This window comes from Myotis lucifugus, unplaced genomic scaffold (assembly GCF_000147115.1).
Source record: "Myotis lucifugus unplaced genomic scaffold, Myoluc2.0 scaffold_178, whole genome shotgun sequence".
Taxonomy (NCBI): domain Eukaryota; kingdom Metazoa; phylum Chordata; class Mammalia; order Chiroptera; family Vespertilionidae; genus Myotis; species Myotis lucifugus.
The window spans coordinates 1,964,682-1,979,274 of record NW_005871226.1 but is presented as its reverse complement, the minus strand read 5'-3'; positions in this window follow the sequence as shown (position 1 = coordinate 1,979,274).

Here is a 14,593-nt window from a genome sequence, read left to right as displayed (position 1 = left end):
CGGGACTCCCTGCCTGGTTTCGAGCTTGGACCTCGACAGCACCAGGAAATGGAGCTCAGTGGCGTGTAATGGAAAGCACATGGACAGGTCCACGTCCTGGCATTTAGGTGCGTCTGAAATACAATCTTTGTCGTCCTGTGTTTCATGATAGAGTCGTGCTGACAGCTTGTAGCCTTGTGGTGTTAGAGCTCATCTGTGCTTGACCTCACCCTTTGCATGTCAGCAACAGTCTTAAGTGTAGTTCTGGGAATAATTGTTAGGTTAATGCTAATGATAAGGTAATGGACTTCTTTAGGCCGCATTCCACGTAGATTAAACTAGAAAATAAGTAGGCACAGTCTTGCCACTTACATTAATAACAAGGTAGGAGGTAAGTCTTTTTGTTTTACATGTTTTTGAGTTTGTTTTTTTTTATCAGCAAACACTTGAGTACCTACTATTGTTGGTGCTCTTGGTCAGGGTCATATGTATGAACCCTGGTGTAAAGACATTTAAGACCTGTTCCCTTACTCTCTCTCTCTCAAGCATTCTGCAGTTTAAGCAATGAGGCTGAGCATGTATACGTTACCAAGGAGCGTTCCTTGTTTCCTCTTCTTTCCGCCTACCCTCTCCTGCTACCAAAGATTGATGGGCATTTTGGTTATTTTCATTTTTTTTTCTATTTTAAACAATACAACAAGTGAAATTTCTTGTACATATTTTGTTCGTAATAAATTCCTGGCAGTAAAATTGTTGGGCATAGTGCAGAAGGTCCTTCAGTTTTTAATTTTTGTTGTTAATCCTTACTCCAGGATATTTTTTCCATCTTTTTTTTTAAAGAGTGGAAATAGAAAGAAAAAGAGAGAGGGAGAAACATTGATTGGTTGCCTTCTGCATACCCCCCAACTGGGGCTGGGTTTGAACCTGGGAGTCGAACCCAAGACTCTTCAGTCCATGGGGTGACATTCTAACCACTGAGCCGCACCGGCCAGGGCGTCAGTTTTTAAATTTTGTTAGATATTGGCACTCTTCTGAGAAGTTGCAAGAACTTGCACTCTTACTGATAAACATTTTTTTCACTTGGTATTGTCAAAACTAAATTTATTCAGTGTAGTGGGTGTAAAACATTGTTAATGGTATTTTTATTTATTTTAATTTACATACAATAAAATTCACTGTTTAGGTGTACAACTATAAGAGCTTTCACAAATGCTTAGAGGGGATCATTCTTTTTAAAAAATGTTTACTTGCATTTTCTAATAAAATTGTCTTTGTTATTTAAAAAAATAAGTAGAGCCTAGGAACTTCCAAAAATTAAGAAGAAAATATCCTCGATGTCAACACCTAATGACACCACTGTGATTACTTTTGCATATTTCTTTTAGTTTGTGAATGCCCCCCACGTCCTGCGTGGTTCAGGGTTCGGGCTCTGGAAGAGGGGCCGCATGCAAATGAAAGAGATAAGACAAGAAATAATAATTTGGAAATTGGGGGGTCAGGCGGGAGCCCATCCCAAGAGGAAGGACTCCGCTTGGGCTCAGGCCTTGCCATCCTCTTATTCAGTTTGGGATACATCTATAGCCCTTATGCAGGCAAGTTCCAGTAACAGACAATCTTATCAGTAAGGATTTACATGACTATCTGGTGGGGAAGCTGCTTCAGCTACCATTGTCTGGACCAGCTGTGGGCAAACTACAGCCCTCGGGCCAGATCCTGCCCGTTTGAAATGAATAAAACTAAAAAAAAAAAAAAGACCGTACCCTTTTATGTAATGATGTTTACTTTGAATTTGTATTAGTTCACACAAACACTCCATCCATGCTTTTGTTCCAGCCGGTCCAGTTTAAGAACCCATTGTGGCCCTCGAGTCAAAAAGTTTGCCCACCCCTGGTCTGGACTAACAGTGGGTGCATAGCCCTGACCTAAGCCAGAGCTCGAGGGTCACCAGCATTCGGGCTCGTGTCCACACCTCTCTGCTAGAGAAGACAATAGGCGGCTTCCCACATCATTTTTTTTGTTTTGTAGCCTTTTTTCCCCCTAAGCCATCACCATCAGATTGTATGTGTTACATTCTAAAAGTAATATTTATTAATGATTAGGGAAGTGAGGGATACCCGCAAAATAAATGCTATCCCAGTTTCACTTATCACCCTTATATTTCAACTTACAAATTTTTCTCTGCTGTGTTGTTTCATAGAGCTACTTTCTCACATTCCTGCTGGTCTGTGGTGGTCACTTGTCAGACGGACGTGCCAGGACAAGCTCAGGTTTAACATATTCAGACCTTACTTATTTCTGAAGGGGGCACTCTTGTTCTTTTCTTAGAGGTCCTCGTTGACACCAAGTTTTTGATTTGTTTTTGTGTTTTCTTTTTTTTTTGACATCGCTCCCTCTGTTCATCCCCTTTTCTTTGTCACTTCCATCATCCCAGTTGCCAAGATTCTTGTACTTGGATTAACACACAAGCTTCTTGATCTTCCACTTTAAGATTATTCAGCGGTGGGCTCCTTCTGCTCTCTTCTTCTGCCCAGAAACCCAGGTTTCCTAAAGTTGTGTTTACATTGGACGTTTGAGAGTCTTTTGACCCTGCAAGGGGTTTTCTTCCTCCACCTCCCACAGCTGCTGGGGGTTGGCTGTGTTCATGTCCTAAAGACATGCCCTACTCCTACCTGTCTCTGGACTCCATGGTTGCCTCCCACTTGGGACTCTCCACCCTTTGAGCCTGACTTGAGGTTTCACTTCCCCAAAGTCATTTCTGACCATTTCAAGCCCTGTTGAGTTCCTTTTACTCTGAGCTCTCACGCACAGCTCGATAATGATGATGTTTCTGTAATTCATTAGTTGCCCCAGTCTGTCCAGTCAGATGGTAAATTGGCTTCACGTGTCTGCCATTTCCACCTCATTGTTTCGACTATTGTGGCAGTGCAGGAAACTGGCTGAATGATTGGCTTATCCCATTTTCTTCGACACTATCAGTACAGGTTCCAGCAAATTAAGCTCTTATTAAACAGAAAAGAGAAGGCTTGGTAGGAGGTCACGGTCCGATTCCTAGACAGGGCACATGCCTGGTTGCGGACTTGATCCCCATTGTGGGACGTGCAGGAGGCAGTGGATCAGTGATTCTCTCTCATCAATGATGTTTCTACCTCTCTCTACCTCTCCCTTCCTGTCTGAAATCAATAAAAAAAAAAGTATATATGTAAAGGAGAATACCAGCTCTGCCCAGTGCCTGTAGCCTGTAGACCAGGGTGCCTGGTTCAGGCTCATTTTAGAAGTTGATCCACATATGAGCGGGACTTGGATATAAACTGGATCAAAAACTTTGAGGATTGAGGAGAAATTTCTATTTTAGCAGCTGATTTCTGAGAGGCTATCTGGTAATTCTGGTGTTTTTGGTTTATGGACTGTGTGCTATTGACGTCAATGTCCCTCTTATTACTAAACATAAAAGTGCTGCGTTGTTTGTAGTAGGATCGGTAGCAACAAGAGAATTAAATATTTACAGGAAAACTTGAGTTTTCGAAACCCTATGTAAACATTGATGATTTCAGAGCTTATATAAGAAGCTAAGGAAGGAAGGGTTGTGTAATGGTTACTATGAAAGTGATTCTAAGCATATTAGAACAACTCCAGTCGGACTTTTTTTTTTTTAAGATGCGTTTAAAAATCTGTGTTAGTGTTGTTGGATAAACTGTCTGAATTGTTTGCTGGCTTTCTGTTTGGTATGGGAAAATCTCATCAATAAACCTGTTCTATTCCTTCTATGATAATTCTTTTTATGTGCAGGGATTACTTTGATTTAGGTTTGCCTACAGAATCAGAGCCTGCCGTGTCGTCGTTATAAAGGCCCTCTAGATCTGAGTAGTGTTCACCCTTGGATGGACGCTGTGTTTTATTTAGATTTCTTGGTGCTGGTTTTGAGCTTCCAGAGAAGAGCTCCAACTCCGTTATGACCTTTCAGTTTGTGCTTGTGAGCATGTGGAGCTTCACTTTGGCCTTCCTCAGACCTGGCTCCCTCCCTCCTTCCCCCAGTGCTGTGATGTGAGAAATTAGGTTATGGCACCTGCTCCCCTCCGTCCGAGTGCGTGCTGCACAGCCGCTTATGTAGGATAGTAATGTAGAGTTTGTTTTGATGTTTGGATTAAAATATATGGCCATCCCTGTGTGGTATGTGTGTTTGTGAAGTCAGAGTGTCAGAGCACGTTCTTTGGATGGAGTCTGAGCGTGATTACCATGGTTGTGTACACTGAAATAGCATTTACTTTTCTCTTTTCCTGGTAGCCACTCTTTTTGGACCAGCGCTGTCCAATACAAGCATAGTGGGAGTCACGTAATTCTCTAGTTCTTTTTGGTTGTTGTTGGTCATTACTAAAACCATCCACCACAGGCTAGATGGCAGACCCATGTGATAGGACTGGGCAGGAAGCAGTGGTTTGTTGAGGTTGGATGTGCAATCTGCATGTGGTACCAGATACAGCACCCGGCGATGCCGTTCACTAATGTTGCAATACTAGAGGCCCGGTACATGAATTCGTGCATGGGTGGGGTCCCTTGGCCTTGCTGGCAATTGGGGGATGGGGCTGTGGGAGGCTGGCCGGCTGCCCTGATGGGGCTATGAGGCCGGCTGGCTGGGGGGAGGGGCTGCACAAGGTTGGCTGTGGGAGTGCACTGACCACCAGGGGGCAGCTCCTGCATTGAGCGTCTGCCCCCTGGTGGTCAGTGCGCATCATAGTGACAGGTCAACCAGTCGTTTGGTTGTTCGGTTGCTTAGGCTTTTATATATATAGACTAGAAGCCCCGATGCATGAAATTCGTGCAAGGGCTTTGGTCCCAGCCCCTGCCGACCCACCCACCCGCGGCTGGGGGCCTCTGCCGCCTCTGCCTCGGCCCCTACCTGCTGCGGCTTTGTCCAGAAGGAAGGATGTCCGGAAAGACGTCTGGTCTAATTAGCATATTAGTCTTTTATTATTATAGACTAGGGGACCAGTGCACGAAATTTTTGCATGGGGTGGGGGGTCCCTCAGCCTGGCCTGCGCCCTCTCGCAATCTGACCCCTCGGGGGATGTCTGACTGCCACTTTAGGCCCGATCCCTGAGGAATCGGGCCTAAACTGGCAGTCAGACATCCCTCTCGCAATTCAGGACCGCTGGCTCCTAACCGCTTGCCTGCCTGATCGCCCCTAACCACTTGCCTGCCTGCCTCATCGCCCCTAACCGCCTCTGCCTTGGCCCCAACCTCTGTGGCTTTGTCTGGAAGGATGTCCGGAAGGTCATTCGGCTGTCCGGTCTAATTAGCATATTACGCTTTTATTATTATAGATGGTTCATAGAAGGATAGTGTGCAGAAGTATTTCTCCTCTTATGTCTGGGCTGTTGTGCTTTTTCCAAAATCACCAGCCTTTCCACGTAGCATAGAAATTGCTCTCTGTGTCAGATGCTGCAGCAGAGGACGCAGTATCAGCTGCAGGAGAATTGCTTCTTTCTGGAACAACACTTGGATAGAAGATTCCAACAGGAGGAATTTTTTGCATAGATCTTGAATGCATGAATGAGACATTTGTCTATAGCTTGTCTACCTTTGCTTCCAGTAGCTGGGATTTGGCATCAATAAGTTTGGCCAAGTTATCCATCATAACTTGTAAAGAGAGCTTCCCTGCCAGTTGCTTCCGGAATATCTTTGAATCAGCGTCAAGATCGCTTGCGCCATCATTACGTTCCCCACTTTTCTTCCATTTTGTTCTTGCCTCTCATTGAACAAATTCTTCTGTAGCAATTTCCTCCATTGCCACTTCCTGTCCTGGGACACCTGGGTATGATGCTTGGTCCTTTGGTCCCTGTGCCTGCTCGAGCCATAGGGCAGGAGGCTTGGTGTGTGCTGGGGCAGGTGGGGGTTCCGCATGCTGCGGGTCTGCTGGATGGGAGTTTATCTGGAGGACTGCTTGTTTGGGCTGCATTGGTTCAGACCTGCGCTGTGATTGCTTATTCCACATATGTTATATCCTAGTAGCTATATGAAATAAGGTAGAAAGATGCAGCTAAAGTGAGTTTTTAGTAATATATTTTATAACCTAATATATAAAAAATTATCACTTAAAGTAATCAGTGTTAATGTAACATCCCCCCCCCCCCCCCCCCCCCCCAAAACTCTGAAGTCTGGTGTGTATTTTATACTTAACAGCCCAGGTCAATTGGTCTGACCTCATCTCAGTTGCTCAACAGTCACTTGGGACTGATGGCATAGCTCAAGGCCCACATTACTTTATCTACTGCTGAGTAATAGGTTTTCAGCTTGTAAGCTTTTGGATTTTTGTGTATTTCATAATGTAAGCCACTTCTATGGACTCATAGTCAAATGGTGCTCCTGTCAGCTTCCCCTTTCTCATTCTTTTCCTGTCAAATTGAGAGGTCTCCCATTGCCTGGAAACACTTCTGAACCAGTTCAACAAGTACATTGATTGATAGGCAGTATTTCTAACTGTTAATTAATTTATTCCCTGGCTTGAGAAGAAAAAAATTCTTTTTAACATTTAAAATATACACTTGTATATATAATTATCTTTTAAAAAGTAATTTCTCTTTTACCCAGGATTCACAAATATATTTTGTAGCTTGTAATTGTTGAAATGTAAATGTGTAGGGTCCAACAAATATTTCTCATTTCTTTTAAAATAAAGAATGGATGATCTAGGGAAATGTGAAGAAGTACAGTATTATTGTTAGATAAAAACAGCCTTTGAAGAATCGAGGAGAATGAAAGGCTATGAGGAAATACAGGAAAATTGGGAATCCCTGAACACAGCTGGTTTGCAGAACATTAAGAGTGCCCACCGCCCTGACCACACCTTTGGTTAATGTTCCTTGTTCCTCAGGTGTCGGCAGCAGGTCCTCAGAAATAAGGAACTTAAGTCTCTAGTTACAGGGACACGCTGACCATCCTGCTGCTGCTGCTGAGGGAACACGTTGACATGGTGTGTTTCTTCAGCACTGGTGTTGAGTGCCCTGTCATTTCCTAGTTTGCGTATTTATTCAGTAGTGCCCTCAGGCAGTGACTTCAGGTGTAAGTATTAAAGTGACGCATAATCTCCAAGTCCAAGTCGTTGGCTCTTCCAGCCTCCAAACCTCGCCAGCCCTTCACATGGTCTTTTCCAGGGAGTTTTACCTGCAGGTCACGTCATCTCCCAGGTGACACTTGTGGGATCTTGAGCTTGGAGAGTCTCCTGTCTGCACACATCCTGTCCTTCCTAGTTCTCATTTCTTCTCCTCCAGTGGTCCTTGTTCCGTGGGCACTGCTCTGCTCTGGTTCCTCTCGCCTCCCTCCCCCTTTTCCATAGCTGGGGTCTCCACAGGGATTCATGTGACTATCGTCTTATTAGCCTCTGGATTTCCTCACCCTGAACTGGCCCTGTAACTTGCCGACCTTCCTCAGTGGCACAGTCCTACTATCTAATTTTTCTGTGTTTTTCGTTTATTTGTTGGTTTTTGTTTTTTCCTCCAGTTGCACTGTGCTGGAGAGAAACCAGACATCAAGGTCACTTTCTCTATTACGCATTTACAAGTTCGGGGCTCAGCCAGACGCTTGACTTTCCCCTCCCTCTTTATGTCATTCTTTTTACTCATTCATTCTTTCCTCAGTCTCATTTTTAGCCTCTTTCCTCTCCACCTGACTTCCACTTCTTGGTTCATTAAGAAAATAAGTCATTGGATAACCGCTCCCTCAACTTCCTGCCTCTTACCTCATCAAGTGTTGAGAAATAGTAACTATCTGTACACATCTCTACCCACTTGAGTCCACAGAGGATATGAGGCAGTCACACACATGGTCATGTGGAACTGCTGTAATAGACTAAACGTTTTCCTGCCAGAGTTAGAGGAGAACTGCTGATTGCTTCCTATGGCGTAGTTAGACCTTATCTCTGGTTTATGGAGATGACTTTGTGTGTTAGAATTGGTGCAATCTTTGGAGAAGGGCAGGTTAAATCACCTCCCAAGAAGACATTGCTCATTCATAGCACAGTCAGGGCTGGACTCTCCATCAGTAGCATTGCCTTAAGTATTCAGTAATAGCAAAAATACTTGAGGTAAAGTTTTTGGTAGTTAAAAAAAAGTTGATAATGGATGTACACGCAACACACTCTGAAAGGTACACGAGGACAGACATGGAGAGTTAAGTCCCTCCGTCTCATCCTGGTCCCCTCTCTGGAGGCAACCACTTTTCCCAGTTTTTGTGTTTTTTGTGTGTATCCTTCTAGAGAACATCTTTAAGTTTGTTTGTGAAAATTCAAATATAAGAAAGTAAAAAAATAAATACTCATATGCCAGATAACCAGGCCTAATAAATCCAAACATGTTGTTTTTGCTTTAGGATTAAAAAACTAAAAAAACCAAAACATTTTAGGTACCTCTTTGCTAATGTCACTTCCCTCCCTCTCACTCCTAGAGGTAACCATTTTGCCCATATTTTTACTTTTGTATTATTATATGTTTATCCATAAATCATGTTGGCTGCATGATTTAAAACCTTATTTTAAAAAGATCTCATGTGGTGTGTGTTCTGCAGCCTAGTTGATCATTCAGGAATATGTTTTCAAGCCACATTGACTAGAGTTCAAGTGGCTAGAGTCCTCCCCTCTCTCCTTCTTCCTTCCCCCTCCCCCTTCTTCTTTCCTCCCTCTACTCCCCTCCCCTTTTTACATATAATTTTTATGATTCAGAGAGGGAGATAGAAACATCAATGATGAGAGAGAATCATCGATCGGTTACTACTAGCGCACCCTCTACTGGGATTTGAGCCTGCAACCCAGGCATATGCCCTTGACTGGAATCGAACCTGGGACCCTTCAGTTTGCAGGCGGACGCTTTATCCACTGAGTCAAACAGCTAGGGCTAGAGTTCCTTTGTTTTAACTGCTGTTTTAGTTTACTGTTTAAACATATCAGAACTTATTTGTACATTCTGTTGGTGTATTAGTCGTGTACTGTTAAAAATGGGGTGGAATAGGCTGAGAAATGGCAATGCTGGACCATAGTGCGTACACTTCTTCAACCTGCTAGATGTCAACAAATCCTTTTCCCAAGTATTTGAGCCTATTTACATTTCTGACAACAGAGCAGGAAAATTTCTGTTCATCCACAGCCTTGCCAACACTTGGTATTATTGAACTCTTTTGTTCTGGCCTTATCTAATGGGTGTGAAATGACACCTTAAAAACAAAAGGGGATATGCCACAGTTTGTTTAGTCACTAGTGAAGGGTGAATGTTGTTTTTAGGTTTGGCTATGGTAAATAAAGCCATGGTAAATATTTATATATAGGCTTTTGTTTGAACATAGTTTTCATTTCTCTGGGTAGATACCCTGGAGTAATACTGTTGGGTTTATATAAGAAATGGCCAACTGTTTTTCCAAAGTGGTCATTCCATTTCACATACCTATCAGCAGTGTGTGATGGTTCCAGTTGCTCTGTGTCCTTATCACACTTGATACTGTCTTAGCAGTTTTTCTTTTATAGTCATTCTTAAAGGTATGTCACATATTTTTTTAACCCAAAGAGTTAAAATTCAAAAATAGATTCTATTTTAACATGATCTAAAATAATTGATTTTTACCTTCTTTGGTCTTGAATGATTTTTTTTACCCCCTTTAATGAACAATCAGAGCATTGTGTTCGGGTAACCAAGTAATGATAAAGAGGTGGCATATTGCAGCATAGCATTTGTAAGCTGCTGCTAGAAAATTAGGTAAATGTGTTTTTGTTGCTATTAAAGTTCATTAAGCTATGGAATCTTTGATTTACTGGTTGGATTTTTTTGGGTTTGTTTTATTTCTGGAAAATATGTATTCAGACTTTATAGCAAAAGAGTTATTGAATCCACATTTTAATGATATCATCCACCTATTTGTGTAATTATTTTCCCCAATCCAGGCTTTTGATAAGATTTAATTTGAGGATGCTGGTTCCATTACTAAAAACAGAAGTGCAAGAACCACAGACATAGGCCAGCACTGCTAATTTACAGTGCAGGGCATTTGAGGCCCACGGGTAATGACTTTCCTGCGTTTAACCCCACCATGCATGGCCTACAGTGTGGGCTTCCAGATTCCCAGCGCTATTTTTCTCCTGTCCCTTGTATTCTTCTGCACTGTGCTGACCAGGACACCCTGTAATGTGTATCTTAAGTTTGAAGAATGCTGTCTTTCCAATGCATTTACTTTCAGAGTTGGATAAGCTTGTTTGTACTTTAATGCTGAATTCTGCCACATACTGTCAGCACACATTCTGCATTGTGCTTTGAGATTATGAATGAGTAGCCATCCATTAAGTGTCTGCCAGAGAAGCCAATTTAATGAGTTTTTTTTTTTTATAGTTATGCTATTCTGGGATGGCTAATTAAAGAAAAACATTTTAGCCCAAGCCGATTTGGCTCAGTGGATAGAGCGTCAGCCTGGGGACTGAAGAGTCCCAGGTTTGATTCCGGTCAGGGGCACATGCCTGGGTTACGGGCTCAATCCCCAGTGGTGGGTGTGCAGGAGGCAGCCGATCAATGGTTCTCTCTCATCATTGATGTCTCTCTCTCCCTTCCTCTCTGAAATCAATAAAAATATATTTTAAAAAATTTATTGATTTTACAGAAAGGAAGGGAGAGGGATAGAGAGTTAGAAACATCCATGAGAGAAACATCTATCAGCTGCCTCCTGCCCGCCCCTACTGGGGGTGGAGCCTACAACCAAGGTATATACCCTTGAGCCTGGGACCCTTCAGTCCGAGGGCCAATGCTCTATCCACTGAGCCAAACCAGTTAGGGCCAATTTAATGAGTCTTTGATTGACAAGTTGAACAGTGAATCTTTTCATCTTACCCCCTTTATTATGATCCTTCCATTTGAAGGAAAATAACATTCAGCTGGTTTGAAATATGTACTGATCAATTTCCTTTTGAAAATTTAGTAAGGGTTATTGCAAATATGTTATCTTACTAGATTTTTTTTCTCTCCTTTTTTTCTTTTTTTTTAAAAAATATATTTTATTGATTTTTTACAGAGAGGAATGGAGAGGGACAGAGAGTTAGAAACATCAATGAGAGAGAAACATCGATCAGCTGCCTCCTGCACACTCCCCACTGGGGATGTGCCCGCAACCAAGGTACATGCCCCCTACCGGAATTGAACCTGGGACCCTTGAGTCCGCAGGTCGACGCTCTATCCACTGAGCCAAACCGGTTAGGGCTCTCTCCTTTTTTTCTTATTGTTTCACCATTCCAGTGGAAAGAGAGAAAGGAGAGGGTGTGTTTATTTCCACTCAACATCCCATTGGCCAAAACTTAGCCATATCTTGCTGCAAGGAGGGCTGGGAAATATTGCCTGAATTTAGTTGGTTGTGTGTCAGATCAAAATCAAGGGTTTTCATTATGTTACTTATAATTTTTAAATACTACAGGACTGTATTTTATTTATTTATATATATTTTAATCCTCACCTGAAGATAATGCCTCCGTTGATCTTAGAGGGAGGGGTAAGGGGTGAGGGGGGGTGGGGAGAGAGAGAGAGAGAGAAAGAAAGGGAAATATTAACTGGTTACCTCCAGCATGTAACCTGTCTGGGGATTGAACCCGAAATCCAGGTATGTGCCCTGACCAGGAATTGAACCCAGAACCTTTTGGTGTATGGAACCATGATCCAAACAACCTAGCCAGCTAGCCAGGGCTATTATGTTAATTCTTAATTGAATGAGAGAGAACTCTGAGAGATACCTGGTGGTCTCTGATACTTCTGCTAATGAAATAGAGAAGTTGTCATGTGTATCAAAACAATTCATAGCCTGGCCCGTGTGGCTCTGGTTGAGCTTCCATCTATGAACTGGGCAGCCTGGTTAGGGCACATGCCCAGGTTGTGGGCTCGATCCCCAGTAGGTGGCGTGTAGGAGGCAGTTGATCAGTGATTCTCTGTCATCATTGATGTTTCTCTCTCTCCCTCTCCCTTCCTTTCTCTGAAATCAATAAAAATAGAAAAAAAATGGATAGTCTGAAATAAGTTGGCTATGAAATGAAAATGTATTCTAGTTCTACTTTTCTGTATGTTTGAAATTTTCCAAAATAGTTTTTAAAAACAATTTTGTTTTATAATTTACACAGTACCATTAAATATTGTAACACTAGAGGGTGCTGTTAGTCAATACATTTGCTTTCAGTGTTTATAGAATTTTATTCCGTTTATTTTATTCTCTGTTTATTATGGAGTAGTTTTTGTTCATCTGATAACCCTAAATCTCCTGGTTGATTTACTCAATGCCCTACGGTTATGAAACTAAAATATCACCATGTAACATTTATTTGAAAGGCAGTTAAAAATGATCACCAAATGTGTAAGGGTATTTTTGTTTTTTAAAAGACATAGTTTAGATTTTGTCCTTAAATGGAAAACATAGATCAGATATTATATTAATCATATTCGATATTTGTTTTTTTTTTTTTTTTTTAAGAGAGGAAGGGAGAAAGAGAAACATTGATTTGTTGTTCCACATATTTATGCATTCATTGGTTGGTTTCTTATGTTCCCTGACTAGGGATTGAACCCATAATCTTGGTGTATTGGTACAATACTCTAACCAACAGAGTTACCCAGCCAGGGCCAAGTTTGATATTTTCAAATGCATAGTTATTTCTGAAGAAATAGTTTTTTTTTCTCCCTGTATTTGGCCAAGTTTAATCTTTTAATTGTTTTGCCTTATTTTTTTGTCCTAAATTTTTATTACTTTATGTAGATACTAAAAATTGAGTGACTGCTAACTTTTGCTCTCGAATACAATCAGAGGGGCAGAGCTAAGACTTGGAAAATCAAATGAACACACAGAAAAAACAATTGTAATTCCATTTTGCAGAGAAAACCACTGTGAACTGCTTGGTTCAACACCACCTGCTTTGGGAGCACACCTGCATGTGTGTGTAGTATAAAGGGGGGCACCATGTGAGTTAATGCTATTGTGCAGGGTGTTTTTCCTATGTTCGTATTGTAAATGGCTGCTTTTCTTTTTTCTTCTTTTTTATGTATTATTATTTTTTTTAAATATATTTTTTATTGTTGATAGTATTACAGATATCTCCCCCTTTCTCCTCTCCTCCTAGCCTCTACCCACCCCCCTAACTGGCCACTTTTCTGAAGTATCTTATTCTAGTGCCTTTAAAACAAAACAACACACTTCATTTTCACCCTGACTGGGTTGCTCAGTTGGTGAGAGTGTCATCCCGATACACCAAGGTTGTTGGTTCCATCCCTTCAGGGCACATTCAAGAATCAACCAAGGAATTCATAAATAAGTGGAACAACAAATTGATCTCTCTCTCTCTCCCTCTCTCTCTCTCTATTCAGAGAGGAAGGGAGAGGGTGAGAGAGATAGAAATATCAATGATGAGAGAATTATTGATCGGCTTCCTGCTGTATGCTCCCTATTGGGGATTGAGCCCGCAACCCGGCATATGCCCTTGACTGGAATTGAACCTGGGACCCTTCAGTCCACAGGCCGACGCTCTATCCACAGAACCAAACTTTCTAGGGCTAATTTCTCTCTTTAATTTCTTTTTATCTTCTTTAGGGCATTTTGCTGCTTATTTTTTCTTGTTTAATTGTAAGGGTATTTTTACAGTTTCAATTTAATCTTTGACCCAACAGTTAAGGGTGAAAATTGTGAAGTGGTTAGGCTTTCTTGGTTGATAATTATTTTTTCTCTCTTTGGCATCATGGTCAGGCAATGAGAAGTATTTTTTTGTCAGGGGTGAAATTTTCATTTGGCATGATGATCAGTTTTCACAAATGCTCTTTAGTAATTGAAAATACAGTAAGAGCTCTATTTTCTATGGGGTGCAAAGTTTAATACCTATTATATTAGCCTTACTCATTATATTGGCCAGATTCTCTAATGGATATAAAATAAAATTAATGTGCTCATACCCCTCTTGCTCCTCATCTCCTTGGATATATAGTTAGGTTTATGAAGTGTGGTCATTTCTTCTATATTGCTAACCATTATGGGCCTTATTTCAATGAAATAATGTTCAGAACATAAAAATTGACATTATTTTCGTTGTGAATTTTATACTTTAGTAATATAGAATGATCATCTTTTCCCCATCTTATACTTTCTGGCAGGAATTCACTTTGTTAGACACTCAAAAAATAACAGTAAAGCAGCATTAATATTGTTTTATCTTTATTTCACTTTGTCTTATTCTGTAGTCTGTTTCAAATTCTAATAGTGGTTTTCTTTAAAGAACATTTTTAAATAGTTAAAATATTTTTTACCTCCCTTAATTTAGGTAAAAAACATTTTTTTAAACCCGTTTCTCTAGTTGTCAGAGCTAAGATCTGATATTATTTTGCCAATAAGGCTTTAGCATCATTCCCTCTTCAGTCTTTATTAACGTACTCTTATTTGATCTGCTTTATCATTATTAATTATATATTTTACATTGCATAGCCTGTGCTTACAGAATAATTTGACACAGGCATTTAGTTTTATGACTGGGTTTATGTTCCTTATTTAATTTTGTCCAGATCTTGATGGTTTTGGTTGGCATTCATTGTTAGCAGCCTTGTGTATTAGTGGTCTCTCAATCTTTCTCTTGTGT